At 35.7% G+C, this 26,378-nt stretch overlaps 1 long non-coding RNA gene across 1 annotated transcript in view; it reads right to left on the reverse strand.

Annotated features, from left to right (window-relative positions):
• Positions 1 to 7,143: 7,143 nt before the first annotated feature.
• The window catches only part of LOC138143372 (uncharacterized), a 35,628-nt gene continuing 16,393 nt past the window's right edge, over positions 7,144 to 26,378 (reverse strand). The window contains exon 3 of the long non-coding RNA XR_011163689.1: positions 7,144 to 7,622. This is a non-coding gene — a long non-coding RNA (uncharacterized lncRNA). The remainder of the gene's footprint in view (positions 7,623 to 26,378) is intronic.

A 26,378-nucleotide genomic window follows, 5' to 3' on the forward strand; every position in this document is an offset into this window, starting at 1 on the left:
AATGTAAGTTTTCCTGGGGTTTTCTGAAATCATTTCCCCTTATAATTTTTTATACCATGATAGTATTCCATCCCATCATATACCACAACTTGTTCAGTCATTCCCCAACTGAAATACATCCTCTCCTTTTCCATTTCTTTGCCACCACAAAAAAAGATCTGCTATAAATTTGTTTATACATAAAGGTTGTTTTTCTTTTATTTTATCCTTTGGGATATAGATTTAGTAGCTGAATTGCTAAGTCAAAGGGTATGCACAGTTTTATTATCCTTTTGGCATAGTTTTAAATTGTTCTCCAGAATGGTTGGACCAATCCACAACTCCACCAACAGTACATTAGTGTACCTATTTTTCCACATCCCCTCCAGCATTACTTATTGCTATATTCCTAATTACCTGGCAGCTAAAGAAAGGTAATCTTTTAATTGCCACGAACAGTTCCTTCTATAAGTATTTTGTGTTATCTCATTGTATTTTATCTTACCCAAATAATAACATCATTATCATCCTACTCCAAACTATGAAACATTGAAGCAATCCCCAAATTTAGAGATGAGTAAGTAAAAATTCAAAAATTTCTCACTTTATTATCTTAACATGTCACCACAAGTCTTTGAAAAATGCAATGTTTTCTTTTTCAATTACAGAAATAAGATTTAAGAAATAAGAGAAAGTAAAATTCCAATCTTTTATCATCTTTTGGCTGATGTTATGTCTACCTCCCTGTGGATTTATGTTCTCATATTGTGAAACTCTGAAATATTCAGAGCAAATGTGAACTGTGGATAATCACACTACCCAGAATACTGGCTGACTTTGTTATTTACTTATTGGAACATGAACACAAAGGGAGGTGGATCAAATGAAATGTCACACATGAACTGAAGTCACTTAAACAATTTGATAATACACATTGCTTCAGTATCATCATTCCGATTCATCTTAGGGCCCATGAATAAATTGCCTATTTTTTAAAAAAAGCCTACATGAACTAAAGTAAAAGGCATTTCTTTGAAAATTAATGAGTATTTTCAAAATATAATTAACAGGTGAATGATAGCCAGAGTTTTATGAATCCTAAGGGTCATTAGATATACAATAAGAGTGCTTTCTTTTCACTAACATTATTTATTATAATAACATAATTGTGTAATGAATTTAAGTTTACATAATTCTTTGTGAGGGACAGCTAGATGGAACAGTGAATAAATTGCTGGCCCTGAAGTCAGGAAGACTCATCATCCTAAGTTCAAATCCAGCCTCAGACACTTACTAGCTCTCTGACCCTGGGCAAGTCACTTAACCCTGTTTGCCTCAGTCTCCATCTGTAAAATTCGCTGAAGAAGAAATTGGCAAGCCAATCCAATATCTTTATCATGAAAATACTTAATGGGATAGCAAAGAGTTGAACATGATTAATTGACTATACAACAATATTTTAATTCTATTTTACAGATAAGGAAAATTGAGGCTCTGGAACGCCATAGAATTTCCAAGTCAGAGAGATATCAGAAGTCATCTAGTCTAACTCATACCTCAAAAAAATCTCCTTTAAAATATTTTTGACAAGTATTCCACTTGAAAATACATACTAGACACTTAATAAAAGTTTATTTAGTTGAATTAATATGTCACTCATTACCTCCTGAGGCAGCCCATTCTACTATGGGACAGCACTAAGTATTTGAAAGATTTTTTTTTTCTTATACAGACCCAGTTCTCTCTAACTTGTAACCTTTGCTACCAGTTCTGTCCTCTGGGTCTAAACAAGATAAATAAGGTCTTCTTTCAAAAAAAAACCTGAAGACAGCCATTCTGCCCTTCCCCAAGTATTCTCTTTCCTGAGGTAAACATTCTCAGGCTTTTCAGACAATATGACATGATCTTCAAGGCAAGCTCTAAAAATGAATATTTCCTTTTTCTTTCTTCATGTCTCAGAAAATCAAAATCCTAAACCACTTGTCATTGAGTCAAAGTGTTGATTTTCCTCTTTCTCTAAGCTACATATTTTTCTAATCACTTAACTTTGAGGTCCATGTGAGATGGTTCTTGAGGATAATCCCACTTCAGAAACAATTCAATCCTTCTATCTACACATTTCTCCTAATAACCAAGCACAAGTTCTTGGGGTCAAATATAACTTGGGAATCTGAAAATCAGAATTTTTCTAACCTCTTTATAACATATTTATATGTGAAACTCATTTTCACATCTAAAAGCATCCTAGTACCCTTGAATTTGCCTTCCTAACTGGTGGAGAATCTTGCACCAGATTTATAATTTTTATAAATAATAAGTCACAGGTGATATACATAATAATGATGCAAGTTAGATATCACAAATGGTATTCCTGGACTTGGAATACAAGATTACACTTGCCTTCCGTATAGCTATTAGACTCTCTTAACAGTTTTTATATAGAGTGAAAGTAAATGTTGTCAGTGCTAAAAGTTAGCTGGCAAAAAGCAGGTATCTGAAGTAGTCAGTTCAAGTATAACAAAATCTTAATAATTTGAATATTATGTTTGATGTTCCAGAAACCTATTAATAAAATAAAGAAATTTTGGGAACTCTGACCTTGTTACCATAGAAAGGTGTAATGGTAAGGGATTTTTTTTTTTTTTTTTGCCTTTTGGAGGGCAATTGGGGTTAAGTAACTTGCCCAAGATAACAGCTGGGATGTGTGTGTGTGTGTATGTGCGCGCATGTGTGTGTGTGTTAAGTGTCTGAGGCTGGATCCAAACCCAGGTTCTCCTGACTCTGGGGCCGGCACTTTACCCACTGCGCCACCTAGCTGCCCCGATGGTAAGTAAATTTGAAGATCTTCCCTGTACCTTAATAGGCCTAGGGAATTTGAGCATCTTGCCTGTCCCTTAATAGATCTCAAGTAGAACCCAACAGGAGGGGCTTCATTGGGGGTGAAGGCTTGTTTATTAGGAAGTTCCACACCTTTTGTTACTTTAGAATTAGGCAGTGGGTAATGAGGGCTGTGACATCCTCTGATCCTGAAGAAGGGTATATATACTCTGAGGTGAGGTTTTGCTTTGAGGTTTTTGCTTCTTTGTCTATATTTTTTGTCTGCTTGTAATCTTTGTATTTTCTGAAGTTCAGGGTGCTAACTTTTTGCCTTGAACTAATTATATATATATATAGTTCAAAGGGATATGTATGTATATATATATACATGTATATATACATGTGTGTGCATATGTGTGTGTTTAATTAAAGATTGTTGACCCCTTTAAAGTTGCTTTCCTTTAGCAAAGCAGATCAAATAACCAGTGCTAGCAGTGATCCTGGGTATACTAAGATGCTTGCTGTTACAGAAGGGCACCAGATATTGGTGACTTTGAGTCAAGTAACTGGCTGGCAATATGAGCAAGCACAGGAAGCACAAACAGATAATAGAATTCTTTTTGGGGAACAAAAAGTATCAAGGCATGGGGTGGGAGGAAGACAGTGAAGTCAGAACTCCTACATCAAAAGCCTCCAAGAAAAATATGAATTGGTTACAGGCCATGGAGGAGCTCAAGAAGGATTTTGAAAATCAAGTAGAAGAAGTAGAGGAAAAATTGGGAAGAGAAATGAGAATGATGCAGGAAAATCATGAAAAGATAGTCAACAGCCTGCTAAAGGAGGCCCAAAAATACACTGAAGAAAATAACACCATTAAAAATAGACTAACTCAATTGGCAAAAGAGGCCCAAAAAGCCAATGAAGAGAAGAATGCCTTAAAAAGCCAAATTTGCCAGATGAGAAAGGAATTTCAAAAATTCCCTGAAAAAAATAACTCCTTCAAAATTATATTGGAGAAACTGGAAGCTAATGACTTTATGAGAAATCAAGATACTATAAAACAGATCCAAACAAATGAAAAATAGAAGGCAATGTGAAATATCTCATTGTAAAAAAAGACTGACCTGAAAAATAGATCCAGGAGAAATAATTTTAAAATTATTGGACTACCTGAAAGCCATGATCAAAAAAAGAACCCAGACACCATCTTTCAAGAAATTATCAAGCAAAATTGCCCTGATATTCTAGAACCAGAGGGCAAAATAGAAATTGAAAGATTTCACCCATTGCTTCTTGGAAAAGATCCCAAAAAGAAAACTCATAGGAATATTATAGCCAAATTCCAGAGTTCCCAGGTCAAGGAGAAAATACTGCAAGCAGTCAGAAAGAAACAATTTGAATGTTGTGGAAACACAAGGATAACACAAGACCTGTCACCTTCTACATTAAGGGATCGAGGGGCATGGAATATGATATTTCAGAGGTCAAAGGAGCTAAGACTAAAACCAAGAATCACCTACCCAGCAAAACTGAGTAAAATGTTTCAGGGGAAAATATAGTCATTCAATGAAATAGAGGATTTTCAAACATTCTTGATGAAAAAACCAGAGCTGAACAGAAAATCTGACTTTCAAATACAAGAAGCAAGAGAAGCATAAGAAAGTAAACAGGAGAAAGAAATCATAAGGACTTATTAAACTGAACTTTTTACATTCCTACATGGAAAAACAATAATTGTAACCTGTAAGACTTTTCTCAGTATGAGAATAGTTGAAGGGAATGTATATGTATATGTCTATACATACATATATGTATGTAAAGGAGGGTGTATGTATACATAAATATGTATTTGAGTGTGGGCCTATGTATGTTCTTGTACACATAGACAGAGGACACAGGATGAATTGAATATGAAGGGATGATATCTAAAAAATAAAATTAAGAGGTGAGAGAGGAATTTATTGGGAGAAGGAGAAAGGGAGAGATAGAATAGGGTAAATTATCTCATATAAAAGAGGCAAGAGAAAACTGTTACAATGGAGGAGAACGGAAGGAAGGTGAAAGGGAAAGGGACAACCTTACTCTCATTGAATTTGGCTTAAGGAGGGAATAACATATACACTCAATTGAGTATCTTACCCTACAGGAAAATAGGGGGGTAAGAGTCAAGAGGGGGGATGATAGAAGGAAGGGCAGACTGGGGAGGGGGGTAAGAGTCAAGAAGGGGGATGATAGAAGGAAGGGCAGACTGGGCGGGGAGGGTAGTTAGAAGCAAACATTTCAGAAAAGGGATAGGGTCAAAGGAGAAAACAGAATAAATGAGAGGTGGAACAGGATGGAAGGAAATACAGTTAGTTTTTCACAATATAACAATTATGGAAATGATTTGGGTAACTACACATGTACAATCTATATTGAATTGCTTATCTTCCCAGTGGGGGTGGGTGAGGAGAGTAGAAGGGAAAAAAACCTGGAACTCAAAGTTTTAAAAACAAATTTTTTTAAAAATGTTTTTTACATGCAACTGGGACATAAGATTTACAAGCACTGCGGTATAGAAATTTATCTTGCTGTACTAGAAAGTTAGTGGGGAGTGATGTGGGAGGATACAAAAGAGAACAGATTGGGGGAAGGAGTATTCAGTAGACTTGCTATTTTGGGATGAGGGATAGGGGAAAGAGAGGGAGAAAAAATTGTAACTCAAAATTTTCTGGAAATGGATGTTGAAAACTAAAAATAAATTAATTTTAAAAAATGAAGAAATCCCACCATTATTTAAAAATTCTTCTGCCCATTTGAAGGAGGCTAAGGCCCAGAGCCTGCTATCATTTTCTGCCAATGGTAACAACTGCTTTCTCTGTTTCTCATGCAAGTCCTTGCCTTCTGTTTATTCCCTACAGGCAACTGAATCAGCCCAACTGAATGATTTATCATATTCTCTACACATTTTATTAATTTATAACTAACTTGGAATTTTTTTCCATGAGTTTCATTCAACTTCTGATGCTCTATGTTTAATGAAAGCAATTTTCCACTGATGATTTGTAGCTCTTACTTTTCTCCAGATGACCTATTATCCCCTTATGAATATCTCATCCTTCAAGAGGAAAGATAAGGGGCGGCTAGGTGGTACAATGAATAGAGCACCAGCCCCGGAGTCAGGAGGACCTGAGTTCAAATCCAGTTTCAGACAATAAACACAAAAACTAGCCATGTGACCTTGGGCAAGTCACTTAACCCCAAATTGCCCTCCAAAAAGCAAAAAAAAAGGAAAATAAAGATAAGATAAGATTGAGTTCCACAGACCTGCCTATGTAGGTTCTCTCACATGAACCAGGATCCTAGGATCTGTATCATACATGAGTTTTATAATGTATTATTTATTTTCTTCTATTCCACTTCTTAGGAACTGCAAATGGTTTTTAAATATCAAGCTTAACTTCACACTTGAACTTTGTGTTTGGATAGGTGGAGGGAGATATGCCAGTCATCAGTCACTACTACTCAGTACCCTCGCCACCCCTAGGTCACAAGTAAATTACAATTTCATCACTACTCAGTACCCATGGAGAGTTCTTTTCATCTTGACTCAGGGGCAGGCTTTCAGCTTCCATGGCTCTTCTTCCATGGTCCCATCTCCCACCCGAATCTAACCAACTGCCACCTGAGTTCCAATGCAGAGAGCTCCAAGATTTTTGTCCAGCTTTCCATGCAGTTCCTGCTCTATATTGGAGCTCACAATGTCCAGTCCATCTCAAATCCTTCACAGTCTCCGTTCCTGGGAAGACAAGGCTTAACAAAGCCACAAGAATATTCATACACATTAACAAAGCCACAACATTGGTACAGAATACTGACACCACAGTCATGCTTCCTCAGCCTTTGGCAGCTCCAGCTGGCCCTTGGAAATCCTCAGCAGCCTCAGCAGCTGCAGCTAGCCCTCAGAAGTCTTCAGCAGCTCCATTCTCAAAATCAAAATCACTTTCTCCCATTCTCAAAATCACTTTCTCCCACTCTCATAATCAAAATCACTTTCTCCATGGAAGTTCCAGTCCAGCAGCAGCAGCTCAGCCTTCAGGTGCTCATGCCAAGACATTCTGCAATAAGTTCTGACTTTCCCAGCTGGGGTTTTTCCTTATATACAGTATTGCTCCTCCCTTTTCATCCCTTTCCTGTTATGTCAGCAACAGGGTTCATACTTTCTGTATGTAACAGAGGCTTAATTTGAAACTAGGTGCTAGGTACCCGTCAGCTTAGCAATACAAAGGAATCTTCAAATTTCATTACTATTGCAACATGGTTATCTGAAAGAGCCACATGTGGTCCTTTGCTCCTTTGATCAGAATTAGAGTCAGAAGGGAACAAGGTGTCCATCACATCCAAAGAGCACCTCTTTAATAGTCCTTTCTGGATGACAAGGATTATCTCCCTACATGGAAACTCCCTCCACTTAGATTGCAACCAGTTTCCTGAGACATGAAGTTCAAGTAATTTTCATAATAAATTTCACTTGTAAAATTTTAACTTAGATCTTCCTGATTCCATATCCAGGATTCCATCCATTATGCTATTTTATCTGCACAAAGATAGCCGCATCTTTTAAAATGAGGAATCTAGTTATATATGGGCAGCAAAATTATGATGTAAGTATACTTGGTCAGCTTCTCCTTATTCCTTCCCAGTTGGCCACATTTAATTTTGGGATTAGGTATGAGACCTCGTCTTTCCAACATTCCATCAAACTTGAGAAGTGACAAGATAATTATCTTCATTTCTTAATGAAGAATACTTCAAACTTGTGGGGACATTGATAGGTTGAAGATCATCTGAAAGAGGAATGTGAAAATCTGTTAAAGCCATACTTTAAAAACACTGGTTGAAGGAGTAGGGGATGTTTAGCTTGGAGGAAAAAAAAGACTGAGGATATATGATATTGAAAGAGTTGTCAAGAATAAGAAACTTAATTTACTCTGTTTGACCCCAAAAAGCACAACCAGAAACAATGAAATAAAGTTACAAAGAGGTAAATTTAGACCCTAACAATCAAAACTATCCAAAAATGGAATGTGTTCTCTCTATTTTTATTTTTTTATTTCAAATATATTTTTATTTTTATCCATGGAATAAAACAGGCATTTCTATAACATAGTATAATAATAAAAGATGATTGCACATGAAACTTCAAATCTATTATGTACAACTTGCTATTGCTTTTAAATGTATAATAAAGTCATATAAATTTCTTTTTTTCCCTCCCCCTCCCACATCCATGTTCCACCCTAAGGTCCCCCCCCTCCCAAATCTTCAAGTAGAGATTTGTCAGGTACATGGTACTGGAGATTCCTTTTTTGTTATAGGTTGACTAGATAGCTACTAATGTCCCTTCCAATTCTAAAATTCTGTGATTCTTCAAAACAGTCACACAAGTTGATGAAACAAGAGGTCCAATTCATAAATAGGCCAATAAACAACATCTTCAGGAGTGACTCTCAGATCTATGGCCGATTCCCTCATCACCCTCTTTTTTCATGTTGTTCTCAGAATCTAGGCAGACATTAACTAATGTCCAATCACCAAAAAATCTCAGGGTTTTGAGGACTAGGACCCAAGTCCTTAGTTAGCTTTCCCCAGAAAAGACAAGCAGCCCAGAGAAACCATGGCTTTCTTGAAGGCTTTTAAGGCTAGCATGAAGTCAGTAATGTGGTTCTCTGGGGAGAATAGTATAAATGGTCACATTTTTATTAAGCATTTATATTGCAAGAACATTTAAGAGTTGAGCCAAGGGACACTCTAAGGGAAAGCAAGCCCTTATCCAGACCATTTTAAAGATACAGAGGCTGAGATAGTACTGGGAGGAATACAACTCCAAGACACATGTGGTTGATAGTGACTTCTCACATTAAGTCACAAACTTTTTAGGCAAATTATAAGTCCAAATAATGGGGCTTTACTTAGTTCATTAATCCAGTCCAATGAAGAGGCAGCTGGTGGCACTGCACCTGGAGTCAGGAAGTCCTTAGCTCAAATATAGCCTCAGATACTTAACAGCTGCATGACCCTGAGCAAGTCATTTACCTCTGTCTGCCTCAGGTTCCTCAACTATAAAATGAGGATAATGACAGCATCTTTTTCTCAGGGTTATAAGGATCAAATGAGATAATATTTTTCAGAAGTGCTTAGTATAGTAGCTGGAACATAGCAGGTACTATATAAAACTTAATTCCTTCTTTCATAATAGGTAGTTTTACACATACATGTATATGCATATATATATAAATAACACATTCTTATACATGCTAGAGAGATGCATGTATGTACATGTGTGTGTTCCAAAAGTCTCAGGGTGGTTTTAAGCTATTAAGCCTTTAATATCAAACTTCAGCTATTAAACCCCGCTGAGACTTTGAGGACACACTGTATATGCACTGAACATACTGTGTATCATATGTACATATACATATCTGAGTGTATATTTGTGTTGTGTGTGTGTGTGTGTGTGTGTGTGTGTAATTTAACTTCCTCTTAGCTGTCAGAAAACATGACTTGCCACTAAAGCATCATATACTATAACTTCAAGAATTTGGGAAACCACAAGAGAATCTTAGAAGTGGCTTGGGAGAAACGGTAGCTTTTGCTCTCATCCAGCGATCGATGTGAAGCCTCCTCCCCTCTAAAGGGTCAGAGAGCATGGAGCTGCAAGAGCTGAGTCTTTCCAAGGAACTGGGGATAGATGTTGATGGCTCCCAGGGAACTCAGGGAATAAGTCGAGTGTGAGCCAGAAAGAATCCTGAACACAGTTCCATTTGTGTGTTCTGCCTATCAAGCAATTTCCCTGCCAACATGAGGGTCTGCAACAGTCCTTTTTGATGTTTCCAAGAACATTTTTGCATGGGGGTTCTGGCACAGAATGGAATATGGCGTCTTCTCGGTAGCGGCTGCATTTCTTCCATGGGGAATATGATCTCTCCACAGAATAAGAGCCGTATAATTTTTTTAAAGGCATAAGTTTTTTTTTTTTCTGGGTAGAAGCCACTAAAAAAATAAATAATTTTAATGAACAACAATTCTTTATTTTTGTCAGATGACTTATTTTTTTGGTTAACTATCACAGCCCCCACTGCTTGGTCAAAAATCAAGATCTCTGAGATGCATAAATATGACTGTTAATCTTCTAATCCTGGAACCATCTTCCACTGCCTGGGTTTCACTATTACATAGTCTAAGGAAAAAGTTACAGAACGTTATACAATTTATGTGAGTCAGAGTACTTATTAACTCCATATGACAGAAATGATTTCTTAAAATATAAGGGTCCAGAAAAATGGAAAAGTAAGCAACCAAATTTCTTGATTTTCTGATGCCAAAATGGTCTTTTCCTACAAAGCAGCATCCAAGTGTCATTGGCTACAGAGAGCTATGTAGCACACAAATTAATTATGAGATAGCCATAATATTACTTCCCTAATCTCCAGTCAAATAAATAGGTAAATTCAGCTAGATTCCAAAGCTTTCTTGCATGTCCTTTTGCTCCTCCTGTTCATGGAGAAAATTGTCATTAAAGTGAAATAAACCTAACCATTGTTAACATGAAAAAAATTGTTTAACAATAGATAAATGTCCAGTAAATAGTAACAATATTCAAGAGTGGCAGAAGTGCCTCTAAATCTGCTGCCCCTCCAAAATTTCCAAACCTAAGTGACTGTACCTGAACTCAAAAATCCTGAAAAATATTGTATCATATGACCTAATAGGACTTGAATCTCCAAGATCAGCTTAATAAAACTTGAGTACATTCTGTAATTTCCCCCTCATTCTCTCCCCAAAGTAATAATAGGTGAACCAATGAGAACCCAGATACACAAATAGAGAGAGAAAGAGAGAAATATGTACATATATTATATATATATATATACATATATATCCAGACAATTTAATCAATAAACAAACATTAAGTACTTAGTATGTGCCATAAATTCTTCTAGGAGCCAGAGATACAGATACGGAAGTGAGAGAGTCCCTGGCCTTAAAATATTTTCATTCCATTGGGTGAGAAGCATTCCAAGATAAATGCAATATAATTTTAAAACATTAACTGCATTTTGAAGTGCAGCAATAATATCTGGGGAAATCAGGAAAGAGCTGCACAAGAAAATAATTAAGAACTTTAGCAAAGTTGCAGGATGTAAATAAGCCCACATAAATCATTGGCACTTCTATATATTACCAACAAAATCCAGAAGCAAGAGAGAGGAGAAATTCCATTGAAAATAACTGTAGATGGGGCAGCTAGGTGGCACAGTGAATAGAGCACCAGCCCTGGAGTCAGGAGTACCTGAGTTCAAATCCAGCCTCAGAAACTTAACACAAAACTTAGCCGTGTGACCTTGGGCAAGTCACTTAACCCCAATTGGCCTCCAAAAAGCAAAAAAAAAAAAAAAAAGAAATAAAATAGCTGTAAACAATATAAAATACTTGGGAGTCTACTTGCCAAGACAAACCCAGGATTTATATGAACACAATTACAAAATGTTTTTTCACACAAATAAATGCAGATCTAAACAATTGAAAAAATATCAGTGGTTCATAGGTAGTGTGAGTCAATACAATAAAAAAATGAAAATTCTGCTTGAATTAATTTATTTATCTAATGCCATACCAATCAAACTAATAAAACTTGTTTTATAGAGTTAAAAAAAATTAAAAAAATTCATCTGGAAGAACAAAAGGTCAAGAATATCAAGGGAACTAATAAAAAAATGTAAAGGAAAGTGGCCTAGGCATACTAGATCTCAAACTAAAATATAGAATATATTATAAAGTGGTAATCATCAAAACCATCTTATACTAGCTAAGAAATAGAATGATAGATTAGTGGAATAGATTAGGTACCCAAAGCACAGTTATGTGTCCGTAGTAATCTAGTATGTGATAAACACTCGGGACAAAACTCACTATTTGACAAAAACTGTTGGGAAAAACTGGAAAACAATATGGCAGAAACTAGGTATAGACCAATATTTCACACCATTTACCAAGATAAGGTCAAAATGGGTATATGATTTAAACATAAAGGGTGATAACCCTAAGTAAATCAAGGGAGCAAGTAACAGTTTGGTTTTCAGATCTAGGTAGGGATAAAGGAAAAATTTATGACCAAACAAAAGGTAGAAAGCATAACACAATGTAAACTAGACAATTTTAATTATATTAAATTTAAAAGTTTTTTCATAAATAAAACTGATGCAACAAAAATCCAGGGGAAAGTTTTGCATCATATCTCTGATAAAGGCTTTATTTCTCAAATATATAGAGAACTGAGTCAAATTTATAAGCATACAAGTAATTCCCCAATTGATAAATGGTCAAAGGATATGAATATGCAGGAGTTTTTTTGAACAGGCAATTTTAAGAAAAAGAAAGCAAAGCTTTCTATAGCCATATGAAAAAAATGCTCAAAATCACTATTGATTAGGGAAATGCAAATTAAAACAACTCTAAGGTGCCAACTCATACCTATCAGATTGGCTAATATAACAGAAAAGGAAAATGATAAATGTTGGAGAGGATGTGGGAAAATTGGGACGCTGATATACTGTTGGTAGAGTTGTGAACTGATCCAATCATTCTGAAGAGTAATTTGGAATTATGACCAAAGGGCTATAAAACTGTTCATACTCTTTGATCTAACAATACTACTACTAGGTCTGTATCCCTAACAGATCAAAAAAGGGAAAAGGACCTATTTGTACAAAAATATTTATAGCATCGTTTTTCGTGGTGGCAAAGAACTAGAAATTGAAAGGATGGATGTCCATCCACTGGGGAATGGCTGAGCAAGTTGTGGCATATAAATGTAATGGAATATCATTGTGCAATAAGAAATGATGAGCAGGATGATTTTAGAAAAGCCTGGAAATATTTATATGAATTGCTGTAGAGTGAAGTGAGCAGAACCAACACATTGTACACAATATTCTATAATGAGCAACTGTATATGACATATATTCTCAGCAACATAAAGATCTACCATAATTCTGAAGGACTTGTGATGAAAAATGCTGTCCACCTCCAGAGAAAGAACTGATGGAGTGTGAATGCAAATTGAAACATACTATATTCACTCTTTATTTTTCATGGTTCTCTTTTGGTCTGTGTTTTCTTTTACAACATGACTAACATGGTAATATTTTTGCATGATTGCACACATATAACATATTTCAAACTGTTTACCATTTCAGTGAGGGGAGAATCAAAAGAGGGAGAAAATTTGGAACTCAAAAACTTTTAAATGAATACTAAAAATTGTTTTTTCATGTAATCAGGAAAAAACTAAATATCTAAACAGAAAAAAAGAAAAGAGACTGGAGAGGGCACTAGATTTAAGAAGATCACAGAATCCTTTAATTGGCACTCCATGTACCAGTTTAGTCTCTACTCCTTCCTGTCAGAGGAAGGATTCTTAACTTTTTTTGTGTTATGTGCCCCCTTGTCAGTTTGGTGAAACACAGAAACGTCTTCTAAGAAAATATTTCAGTTACAACCAGAAAAATATAAATGTATTTTCCATTAAAATTACATACCTCCTGATATTTATCTACAGTTAAGACATCCTATGCTTGAAAAAGAGGAAAATAGTTATGAGTGATCATAAGTGCTTTATATGATAAATAAATTTTTTCACCCTCATCACAACTGCATAAAACACACATATACACACACTGAAGCTTTTTTGGACTAGCAAAAATGTATGGTGAAAGAGCACAATCTGTTCATCTGTTTGCTGTTTGCCCTTCATTCATCCTTCCTTCTCTAAGAGGACCATTGATATCAGGAAGGTGATGTCTTAATTTGCACATGAATTGGATTTAAGTGAAGCAGGACTGTGCAAAGTTTTCAGCCTCACTCTCCTCCAGATTTATTTGAGTCCAGTGGCAAGACATAGGTCAGAACAGCTGGAAATGGCCCCAGTTGCAATGTGAGACCTTGACCTTTTTAAGGTAAGGTCTTTTACAGGTCTCAGTTTGTCTGAGGCAATAACCGTTCGGTGATTTAAGGCTAAGTAAGAATTGATGCAGAAGATGACCTAGTTTGCCGACTCAAAAAAATCAGTCTGGTAAGGAAGACTCTGAGTTTCTGGCCACAGTCACTCTGAGCCATCAAATTAAAACAATGAGACTTGAGCTAGTATCTATGGAGCCAATCAGAGAGAGCCAGAGTGATTTAGATTTAAAGGCACAGTCAGGTAGCTCCTTTTGAATCCCAATGGGCTTTATCAATGCCTGGCTTTTCAGAGCTCAATTTAAGAAATCATAAATAAAACCACATGAGACAAAAGAGTTAATTTTCTCAGTTTAAAAAATGATAAAATAAATAAGTAGGGAAGGAAAATAATCTAGCTTCCAAACCCCAGGATACCTTGTAAGGTTTAAGTGATCAAATTTTATATCCCTTTGGAAAGAGTACCCCAGAGCACCTGTTCATCCCAAAACTTTGCAGGTTTTGCCCATGGTCATAGAGTCAGGATTGGCAGACCCATGGATGTGATGCTGGTAAAAGTATTATAGAGTGGGAAGGGAAAATTTGCCCTGAAGACAAAACTCTGCAGGCATTCTCTTGAACTCATGACCTCATTTCCTATTCTTTTTTCTAGAGATGGATTTCCTGTAACATATGCAAGAGACATGCAAAAGGCCCCTATCTCATTACTAGTGTTCAGTAGTCAAACTGAAATTCTTTAGAATAGTCAATGATTATAAGTTTTTTCCCCAGGAATAAACCTGGGAAAGGGGAAAATCTTGGAGTAGGATTCAGAAGTCTTTCCTGGCAGGAGAATCATGCATTAAACTAGGCAAAGGGGAGAACATAGATGAAGTGGCATGTGTACTGGAAAGGGCATGGGATTTGGAGTTGTGAATCATTCAATCGATGAAGTTATCCTTGTTTCTGATTCTCTTTACCAATATTACACAAAATAGTGGTAACTGTCTTTCTTCTTTTGCAGAGGTAGTTTATATTAATTTTATTGAACTTCTTTTTAACGGCTTTTTTTTGTTTCAAGGGTACAGCTCACTGGGTATGGGGTATATGTATATGTGCACATATGTGTGTACACATATATGTACATGTATATATACATAGATACGTGTGTGTAATATATATTATTAGGCCAAATTTAGCAGAAGAAGCAGAGAATTGATCCATACTTTGCTTCATCTCAGCTTCAGAGGCTGCATTGAGTGCACAATCATCTGCAAATAGAAAATCATGCAGTGAATAGAGCACTGCAGTCAGGAGGAAATGAGTTCAAATCTGGCCTTAGACACTTAACACAAAACTAGCCAGGTGACCTTGGACAAGTCACTTAACCCCATTACCCCTACCTTCCAAAAAAAGAAAAGAAAATCATGCAACAACACTCCTTCCATTTTGGTCTTGGCTTGTCGCCTTTTCAAATTGAAGAATTTGCCATCAGTGCAGTAACTGACCTTGATGCTGTGTTCGTTCTCATTGAAAGCATTTGACAACATGACTGAAAACATCATGCTAAAAATCATGGGAGTACATAGCCTTGTTTCACTCCATTGGTGACTGGGAAGGCACGAGAGCATTGTTCATTATCCAGAACCTGGGCAAGCATGCCGTCATGAAATTCACGCACAATACTGATAAACTTCTCCAGGAAACCAGATTTTGACATAATTTTCCATAAGCCCTCATAACTAACAGGATCAAAGGCCTTGGTCAGATCCACAAATGTGTACAGACCTCCGTTCTGCTCCTGGTATTTCTCCTGGAGTTGTCGGGCAGCAAACACCATATCGACTATTCCTCAGCCTGTTCTGAAGCCACACTGGCTCTCAAGTAGAGGACCATCTTCCAGGTAAAAGATCAGCCTATTAAGAATGACTCTGGCAAGAATCTTGTCAGCAATAACTAAGAGAGAGACCTCCCTGTGATTGTCAAATGACAATCTATTTCCTTTACCTTTATAGAGATGGACAGTGGAGGCATCCTTTAATCCTTTAACTCCTGTGGGATAACTTCCTCTTGCCATATAACCTGGAAAATTTCAGTCAGTTTTTGTATGAGCAATGGAGCCCCTACCTTGTAAATCTCAGCTGGAATAGAATCAGCACCAGGTGCTTGGACACATGAGAGGAACCTAATAGCATTCAAAACCTCTTCTTCAGTTGGAGCTCCCAATACAGGTACTCCATCAGACACCACCAAAACATTTATACATGGAACCATCAGTTACAGCAATGTTACAACAAATGGAGAAGTTTTGAATGCTGTGGATAAGTTCACTTACCTTGGCAGCATAGATGTATACATTGACAATGAGGTTGACACACACATTGCCAGAGCTAGTTCAGTGTTTGAGAGACTCCAAAGGAAAGTGTGAGACAGAAGAGGTATTAGACTGACTACCTAACTGAAAGCCTACAGAACCTGGTGCTGACCTCATTGATGTATGCCTGTGAAACCTGGACAGTCTACCAGCGCCATGCCAGGAAACTGAATCACTTCCATTTGAATTGTCTTAGGAAGACTCTCAAAATCACCTGGCAGGATAAGATACCAGAAACTGGCAGGGTAAGGTCCTTACTCAAACAAAACTGCCAACTATTCAAATTCTACTTCAGAGAGTACAACTCTGATGAGCTGGCCACGTTGTTCAAATGCAAAACATACGCTTGTCAAAAAGACTGTTTTATGGAGAACTCACACAAGGCAAGCTCTCACATGGTGGGCAGAAGAAGCAATACAAGGACACTCTCAAGGTCTCTCTTAAGAACTCTGGAATTGATTGTGTGACATGGGAGACACTGGCACAGGATCACTCAGCATGGTGTGCCCACATCAGAGACAGTGCCATGCTGTATGAGCAAAGCAGAATTGAAACAGCTCAAAGGAAATGCAGGATGCACAAATTTAGAGAATCCACCCCAAATGTTCACATGGACTATTTGTGCCTGACCTGTGGTAGAGCATTCCAAGCTTGTATTGATCTGATCAGTCACAGTCAGACATATTGAAACTTAACTTTAGCATAGCGATGTCATTTTGGTCCTCTTCGAGAATGAAGGCCAACAACACATTAGATAGATAGATAGATAGATAGATAGATAGATAGATAGATAGATAGATAGATACACACACATACATATACATATATATAATGTGTGTATGCATGCATGTGCATGTATGTATATATGTACACATATATTATATTTATATATGCATGTGTATATATATGTGGAACGAAAGTGATATAAAAATGTTTCAATAAAATATTTTAAAATAAAAAAGAATGAAAAGAAGAAAGGAAACAAGCATTTATAAAATGTCTACTTTATGCCAGGCATTGTACTAAGCACTTTACAAATACTTCATCTGGTCCTCACAATAACCCTGAGATACAGGTGCTATTATTATTCCCATTTTAAAACTAAAGAAACTGAGGCCAACAGAAGACAAGTGACCTACCCCAGGTCACACGACTAGAAAGTGTCTGAGACCAGATTTGAACTCCAGATTTCTTGACTCCAGGCCCAGGTTCTATCTACTGCACCACCTAGCTGCCCTAAAATAACTAGAGTGGTGAGAGATTAGAGGTATGGAGACCATCTAAAAGGCTATTGCAATAATCTAAGTTTACTTAGGTAACGAGAGGTAATGAGAGCCTGAATTAATGTAGTAGCCTGACTGAGCGAAGAGAAGAGTTTGGATGCAAAAGGATTTGTGAAGGTAGAAATATGGAGACTGGAAAATGACTGGATGTGGAATAGGGAAGAATGAAAGAGCCAAGATAATGCTGAAATCACAATCTGGGAGACTGGAAGGATGTTGGTTCCTTTCACAAACAAAGCAAAAGTTGAAAGAGGGGAGAGATTAAGGGGAAAGATAATACATTCTGTTTCAGAAATGTTTACTTTAAAACGTGGACAATGGGCCAGCAAAGGGGACTAAGAAGGAGGACTCAAACAGAGATGAACAAGAGAATAGTGCCATAAAAACTCAGAGAAGAGAAAGAATCCTGGAGAAGATGCCCAACAATCTCAGAGGCAGCAAACAGGTTCCATTTCTACTTCAGATAAGCTATGTGATCATGAACAAGTCACTTAAACTCAGCCTCCATTTTCTCTTCTGTAAAATGATATTAATAACACTTAACTCCAGTTATAGTGAAGATCAAATAAAAGTGCCATATGAATGTCAGCTCTGATAAGAAAACATTTTCTTAAGTGATGCACTAACAGTTGCCAACAACATGACCCTTTAAATCAAAGAATTATCTACAAAAATATGAGAGTGTAGTCCAACCCCTCATTTCTAAAAGTCTCTTCTTATTGCAAATATAATAATAATAATAACAAGAACAAATAGCATTTATATATCAAAAGCATCTAGGTGACACAGTGGATAGATTACTGGGCAGTGTTAGGACCTAAATTCTAATCCAACTCCAGATACTTACTGGTGTCACATTGGACAAGTGGCCTAGCCTCTGTCTGCCTTAGTTTCCTCAACTGTAAAAAGGGGATAATAATTGAACCTATCTGCCAGGGTGGTTGTGAGGATCCAATGAGATAATATTTATAAAAGGCTTAATAGTACTCAGCAGATAGTAGGTGCTTAATAAATGTTTGTTTTCTTTTTTTAATGTTTGCAAAGCACTTTAAAATATATCATTTTATCTTTGTAATAACCCTGGAAAGGTGCTATTATTACCCCCATTTTATAGATGAGGAAAATAAAGCAGACAGAGCTTTAGTGACTTGCCCAAGGTCATACAGCTAGTAAATGTCTAAAGCAGGATTTGAACTCAGGTTTTCCTCCCTCCAAGTCCAACATTAAATCCATTGCCCTGCTGACCTGCATATGTGTTTGTGTTAATGACAGTGAGATGATTATTTCCGTGTACAGAACAGCTTGCAAAACTTTTGGCACATTATGCACACAAAATAATTATTCTTTGAAGAACTCACAAGTTACAATGTTCTAGTAAACTCAGGGTGGATGTGGCAAGCAACAACTCATGCATTTTTCAAAGAGGAGTTTAATGGATATAAAATAGTTGCCACAAAACATAGGCCAAAAGACCCCAGAAACCACCTCAGCCAGCAAACATTTGTTACCCCTGCCAATCTAAGAGGCATGGCAGCCAAGAGTGATACTGAATTAGTGTAGAAGTTCATTTGCAAAAAAAAATCTGGAGAAAGATGACAAAAGATTATATATAGTATCACCTCATAAAATGGAAGAAGTCCTGGAGGATAAATGAACCTTCCAAAATTCTGGCTTAAGACTCCAGCAAGCCAGACCATCCCAAGGGCATTTACAGATAAAACTAGCAGAATAAAAGAGGTGCAAAATGGAAAAGGTTTAACAGTGTTTCTATAATAATACATTTTTATCATTCATGACAATGAAACCATCATATTTAGTTTCTAATACTTCAGTACCTAATATTCCATATGAAGACTTAGAAAAGGTATTAAAATTAATTTGGGAAGTGATTATCCTAAAAAAAAAGTACATTCATAAGAATCCATTCTGGAAGTAATGCAATTTTGAAAGCACAAAGATTGACTCAAGGAAAGAATTATAGGAACATGTAGTAGATAGATTAAGGATCAGGAGTGCCAGCACACCCTGAGATAAGCATTCCCTTTTTACTGAGTGGTGTAGTTCATGCTCCATGCACATACATGGGGAGGATACCCACAGAAACTGAGAAAAATCATAGACAATTCTCTTACCCAAAAATAACAAAAAGAATACCAGCAATTCTCAATGTATACTTCTACTTTATATAAAATCTTTATGTGCATGGTCTCTGTATGTATTGAGTTTAAATTGTTTAAAAAATAACAGACACGCTTCAGAGATGATTTTCTAAACTGATCAAAACATTGCATAACATAATTAGCTGGGAAGGGGAGAGAACACAAGATTCTGCTAGAGTTTACTGGCTGTTGATTACCAAAAAAAAGGCATTTGATTTAGCAGAGCAACATAGCTTTTTTCCCACATACATTAAGATCATGCAAGATTGCTTAGACAGTATAAACACAATGATGCCATTTTTCATTTATTCTCTCATTTTAAATATAAAGGCATAAAACATAGAGATGTGCCCAAATTGAGTACCCAATACCCAAAGCACATTCCCCCATTACAGAGAATGCTTGGAGCAAAAACCCAAATGGAAAAGAAGTTCCCTATTGATGATGAGGTTCTCCAAATGTTCTTGTATGCAGATGGCATTGTGTCGACTGCATCGTCTCAGAATACGAGAGGGACTCCTTAGTGAGACTCCCAGTTACTAAGAAGAGTAATACATAATTTTAGTAAGAGCAGTCCTAGTAATCCATAGTAAGATAAATGCCATAAAAATGGAACAACTGGCAATTGATGATGTTGCCAAAGTTATACCCATACATGTTATTTTTGTTATTTGTTTTCAGTCATGTCCAGCTCTCCATAACCCCATTTAGGGTTTTCTAGGCAAAGATACTGATATGGTTTTCCATTCCCTTTTCCAGTTCATTTTACAGATGAGGAAACTGAGACAAACAAGATTAAGTGACTTGCCTAGGGTCACAAAACTAGTAATTGTCTGAGGCTGAATTTAAAGTCAAGAAGTCTTTCTGGTTCCCAGCTCAGTGCTCTGTCCATTGTGCCACCTAGCTGCCAAGTCCCTATTCCTATTTTATCCTCATTTAGGGCCAGCAGGGACATTAGAGGTCATATTGTTCAACCCCACCATTTACAGATGAGGAAATTGAGACAATATAAGCAATAATGAAGAAAGATTGCTGCAATCAAATACTATTTCTTTTCTCTTACTTCTATCCATATAAAACCTCTAAGGCCACCTAATCTAAAGATGGTTTTCATTGATTAATTTAACAAGTATAAATAGTATTCATGCATTTAAATTCTATACATTTCATGGACCAAGTATTTATATTAATAGGTGATAATATACAATAAATAAAAAACAAAATGAAAATTAGAGTCAACGTTTAAATAATCTCCTGGCTATTTTTTACATTTTGGAAGCCTATTATTTACAGAAATTCCAGTAACTGCACTTATACCAATAATCTATCTGCCAATGAGGAAAAAGTCAGTGTTCTTGGGGGTTTTGCTAATGATACACTGAAGCATGCCCACAATTGCCACTGTAGAGGAAATAAATTGGTTAAATAACTTTAAATAGACTCATATTGAATTTCAGCTTCCTATCTTTCCCTTAGACTGAATTTTCTTAGATGACTTTGAATGGATCTTTTCTTTGTCCTCAGCAAATCCTATCTTTTATAATACTGATTTGTGCACATGTATTTTCACCATCAACACCTTCATTAGATTGTAAATTTCTTGAGGGCATCATTTTTATCTTTCTATGCCTGGTGAATTGCCGGTGCTTACTAGATTCACTATGATGCTATGGAAAATAGGATAGATGTTTAGAGAGAGAAACTGTGAGTGAATCCTAACCAAGCTAGTGACTGTTTATGCAGAGTCTGAGCATTCACCTTACCTCTTTGGACCTCAGCTCCCACATTTATAAAATGAAGGAGTTGTACTAAATGACCTCTGAGTTCCTTTCTAATTTTAAATGTATGATCCTATGAAACATTGATTGAACAAATAAATGTTAAATGAGTAAATATAAAATGCTAATATAGGGCCAAGAGTTCCTTTGTAATTTTAAATGCATGATCCTATGAAACATTGATTGAATAAATAAATGTTGAATGAGTAAGTGTAAAATACTAATATAGGGCCAAGAGTAAATAAAAATACAGTAAATATTTGTGATAGTTTTATGGTATTTATAGTGGGATTTTTAAAAATTCTTCATTCTCTCAGATTCTCTGGACTAAAAAATTCATTTGCCAAATAAATTTGTTAACTTGTATTCCCCAAGTTACACTAAATAGTTGGACTTTTAATTATCTGCCTAAAGTATAATTACAACAAATTTAAAGGAAGCTCTGCTGTATGTGATTCAAAGTCCTTGATGAAAAAATGATAGTTATTCAATACTGACAAACATGGAATTCTCAACTATAGAAGCAGCCTGTGGAAAGCATTCATTCCATAAGGAAAAGTTGATACAGAACATTACATTACTACACATTTATTCTTCAGATCAATATTGCATAAATGTAATTTCAGTGAAAGTGATTCCTCTGAAACATAAGCACATAAAGGGAATTAGTTTAAAATACCTATCTGAAATTCAAGCAGAAGGAAAAATACCCTAGATCTAATAAATAACAAATGTATTTCAAACAATTCTATCAGTAAATACCATTGCTTTTGCTCCCAGTTGCCCCTTGTGGGAGCTAGATTCACCTCCAGAAAATAGGGAGGGAAAACTAAATGTTAAATCAATTAATAGAAGGGCACTACTAAGATTAGAAGCTGTGAGTTAATTTCATTTGGTGCTGATAGAAAAGGGATAGAAAAATAGGGTAGATGTCATATCTCTACACAAATCCTGCCCCACCCAAAGTCAGTTACAAGATCCTTAAACTAGATTAAGAACTATATTATTAAGAACTTAATATATTATTAATATATTAATATATTTATTTTAATATATTATGTATATAATATATATAATAATATATATAATATATAATAAAATATATATTTATTAATATATTATTAAGTTCTTAATATATTATTATATAATATATTAAGATTATATTATATTATATATATAATTATATTATAATTATATAATATAATATATATAATATATATTATATTAAGTCTTAATATATTATTAAGAACTTAATATATTATTAAGAACTTAAACTAGATTAAGAACTATATGACTTGTCATCATTATACTTTGTTTCCTGCACATATTAGAAGCTTAAATATTTTATTGAATTTTTCATCAAAGACATTGTGCACAAGCAACTAACTATGAACCTTTTGGAGGTAAATAAACTGCTGATTCTTAGCAAAGCTATATTTGGGGGGGGGGGGGGCTTCATTACATTCCATGGTCAAAAACTCTACTTCTTACATGAATCAGTTTTGTTCTAAAATTGTGCCTAGGTTATTTATGGATCTGGAAATAAGCCTGAGACTATGATGACATGAATTCATAGAATGTATTTCCTTAACTTTAGGTCCATTGTTTCATTATAACCCCATGAAGTAAATAAGATAGGAAAGGTAGGTATTATTACCAGTTTCAAGTATGTGTTAACTAGAAGTCAGACTATGTGACCCAGTAAGTAGTAGAACCCAAGTTCCAACACAGATCTTTTGTAAGGACAATTCTCTTCATACTGTATTACAAATGGAAATCTAAAGAAAACTCAAATGGGTAGCTTATGAGATATGTTGTCACACACCTAAAGGCAAGAGACCCATAGGAAGGCCCATAAACTGACTGGTTTCCCCCTTGAAGGATTTGAAGGGCATTGGCAAGAGTAAGGTAGAATGAAAAGGCATGAATGACTTTTGAACTATACCATTGGAAGGAGGAAATTTTTGATGAAATCACATATCTATTCACTCACACATCAAAGAAGAATTAATCGTTTCACTATATTACTGTAAAATTAAAAATCTGCTAAAACATATGAATATACACACTACCTATTTAGCTCAAAAGAAGTATTAAATTTGAAAGGCAATCTGATTTAGTGGTAAGAGCATTGTACTAGAGTTAGAATTAGATTTTCCTCCTAGACCTTTCACTGACTAGTTGTAAAATCTTAGATAAATTGTTTAATCTCTTAAGACCTTGGTTTCCACCATGTATTGTGGTAGAAAGAAAACTAAATTTGGAATCAAAGACTTGGATTCACATCTCCTTATATATTATTTTCCCTCAGTTTTAGCCATAGTCTCTCCATATATAAAATAAGAGGTTTGAATTAGATAGTCTCCAAGGCCCTTTTTAGATTTCAAATCTATAATATACTCCCTAACCTACCCCTTTACCATATAATGAAGAACCATTCTTTTGAATTTTTCTTATTATAAAATCATTTCCCAAATAAAAGAGAGATAGGAAAGGGTGAAATAAAGCTCAAAGCAATTTCAAATAACCATACATCAGAATGACTTCTAAATTTGTGAATAACAAAATCCTAAAGTAATATAAAGTCAGTCAAGAAAATAAAATTTTATCTGTGAGAAACTTGGCTCTGTTGATTAAAAATAACAAAAATTTATGATATTCTCATAAATTCTATAATACATTAGAAAAATCTTATTTGGATGCTTCAGATGAAGATGGCCTTGAGGTTTGAATGTTATGATAGCAGAGCATAAACTCTGTCAGGTTGTAACAGGAAGTAAAGGCTTCAAGTACCATGTTGATAACAGACCGAGTTTGGTGCCCAAGGCCGGATCTATCTCAGGAGCTAGGTGAGCTAGGTGATAGCTATAAAATCACCAACAGAATGATCACAAGATGATGAATTATTTTACTATGGAACTAATGACAGAAGGAAAATTTAAAAAATGACCCTCAGTCCCAAGTATCCTGCTCCTGCTTTTGCAATGACAATGGTGGAATGATGGAAGATGGTATAGAGAGTCTTAAGATTCACACAGCTTCCAGACAGTCTACAAATAGAAATATAAGTACTGGTACTCTAAATGTGAAGTCTTTCTCCAGTGACCAAGGACTTGGCATTCTTTTAGAAGAACTGAACCACATCACTACTGATATTCTCATGATAAATGAAACCAGAAGGAAAAAGGAATTCACAGCTAAATGCAAGGAAAATTCATACACTCTCTAGAGAGACAAATGAAGGAGTTGGCAAAGTTAGTTTCATTATGTACCCAAAGGCAACAGGAAATGATACTTCCACAAAAGCACGGGATTTCAGAGTTGGATGGAACTACAGAGATCATATATCTCACTCATTCTAGCTTAACATACCCTCTGTAATAGAACTGAAAAGCAATTATCCACTCTTTGTTTGAAGACCACCAGTGAGGGAGAATTTGCCACTTCATGAGGAATCCCATTCTACTTTTGGGAGCTCTTACTACTAAAATTTCATTTGCACAAAGCCTAAATCTGTCCTTTTTGCAACAGTTAAATGTTAGTTCTATTTGTGCCCTTCGGGGTCAAATAGGACAAATATAATCCCTCCTCCAGGTAATAGCCTATCATGCCCTTCCTGAGTCTTCTCTCTTCCAGGTGAAACAATCTCACTTTCTCCAACCTGTTGAAATATGGCATGATTGAGATCCTTTACAAGGAACACTTAGCCACCTTACAATATTCATGATGAGACAATGCTTCAATCAATTATCGCTCAGATTTATGAAGTGCTTTGTACAAAGCACTTTACATATATGACCTCGCATGATGAGCAAAACCAAAGAGAATAACATGAAGATAATGTCAGATTATATACTAGTATATATTTTAGAGGATGAAGACGTAAAGAAATTCTATAAAGACCTTGAAAAGATCTTCCCAACAAATGCAATGTATATTGATAGTCAGCAACTTCATAGAAGAACATAGCAGTAGATGGAAAAAATGAAATGTTGGAAAATATAGCTCAGGATTGAGAAATTAAGAGGTCAAGTAATGTTTGTGGAGTATTCATAAGCATCATATCCATATACCTAGAATCCTCCCTTCAAGAAAAGAATTAGAAGCCATGAGACATGGCAAACACTAAATTCACAAAATTGAAATTAATTATATCTTAAAAGATGGTAAAGGACTCATTACAAATGTAGACATCATTACTAAATTAGTTGGAATTGTGCAGTCGTTAGGTCATAACCAAGAACATAGGTTGAAATCAAGGACAAATTAGAACAAATAAAGATGAGAAGCCACAGCAAAGAATTGCAATAACAAACCCAAGATGTGAGAGCCAAAGAAGTGTCATCTAAGGCTGCAATAATAGAATTATCACTTATCCCACCTTGTTCTGCCTTAACCAGACCACACTTAGAACACTGTGTTCTGTGAAGCCAATACTTTGTTTTTATAGTCAGTAGCTGAAACTCATTCAGAGAAAGGCAGTTAGGAAGTTAAAGAGGAACCATGACATATGAGGATCTGTTGAAGGAATTAAGTATGTTTAGCCTGAAAATATAAAATTTAATGGGTACGTGGTGAGTGACTTCAAATATCAGACATAACAAAATTGTAGACTTATTTTTCTTGATCTTAAAGGGAGGAGTAGAATTAACGGGATGGAAGGGGGTGAAGAAGTTACCAGAAAGCAGAATTCAATTTGTTGTAAGAAGAAATTTCTTAAAAATTAGAAGTGGTCAAATGTGTAATAACCTTGTTTCAGAATGAACAAAGAAATGAATAAATGAAAAAGCATTTACTGAGAATTTATTTACAGTGTTAAGCACTGTACTAAGCCTGTGGGTACAAATGAAATAAGCAATAGTCTAATCTTAGGAGAGAAGGCCATGAATCTCTTACTGAATGCACTCAATCTGAGATATGACAACCACTCACTGGGGACATCAGGGAGTGGATTCATGCTTCCAGTAATGCTCAAAATAGATGATCTCTGAAGACTCCCCCAATCCTAATA

The sequence above is a fragment of the Petaurus breviceps genome, unplaced genomic scaffold (assembly GCF_028583685.1).
Source record: "Petaurus breviceps papuanus isolate PSGF00001 unplaced genomic scaffold, PetGlider_PUasm1.0 90639, whole genome shotgun sequence".
NCBI classification, from domain to species: Eukaryota; Metazoa; Chordata; class Mammalia; order Diprotodontia; family Petauridae; genus Petaurus; species Petaurus breviceps.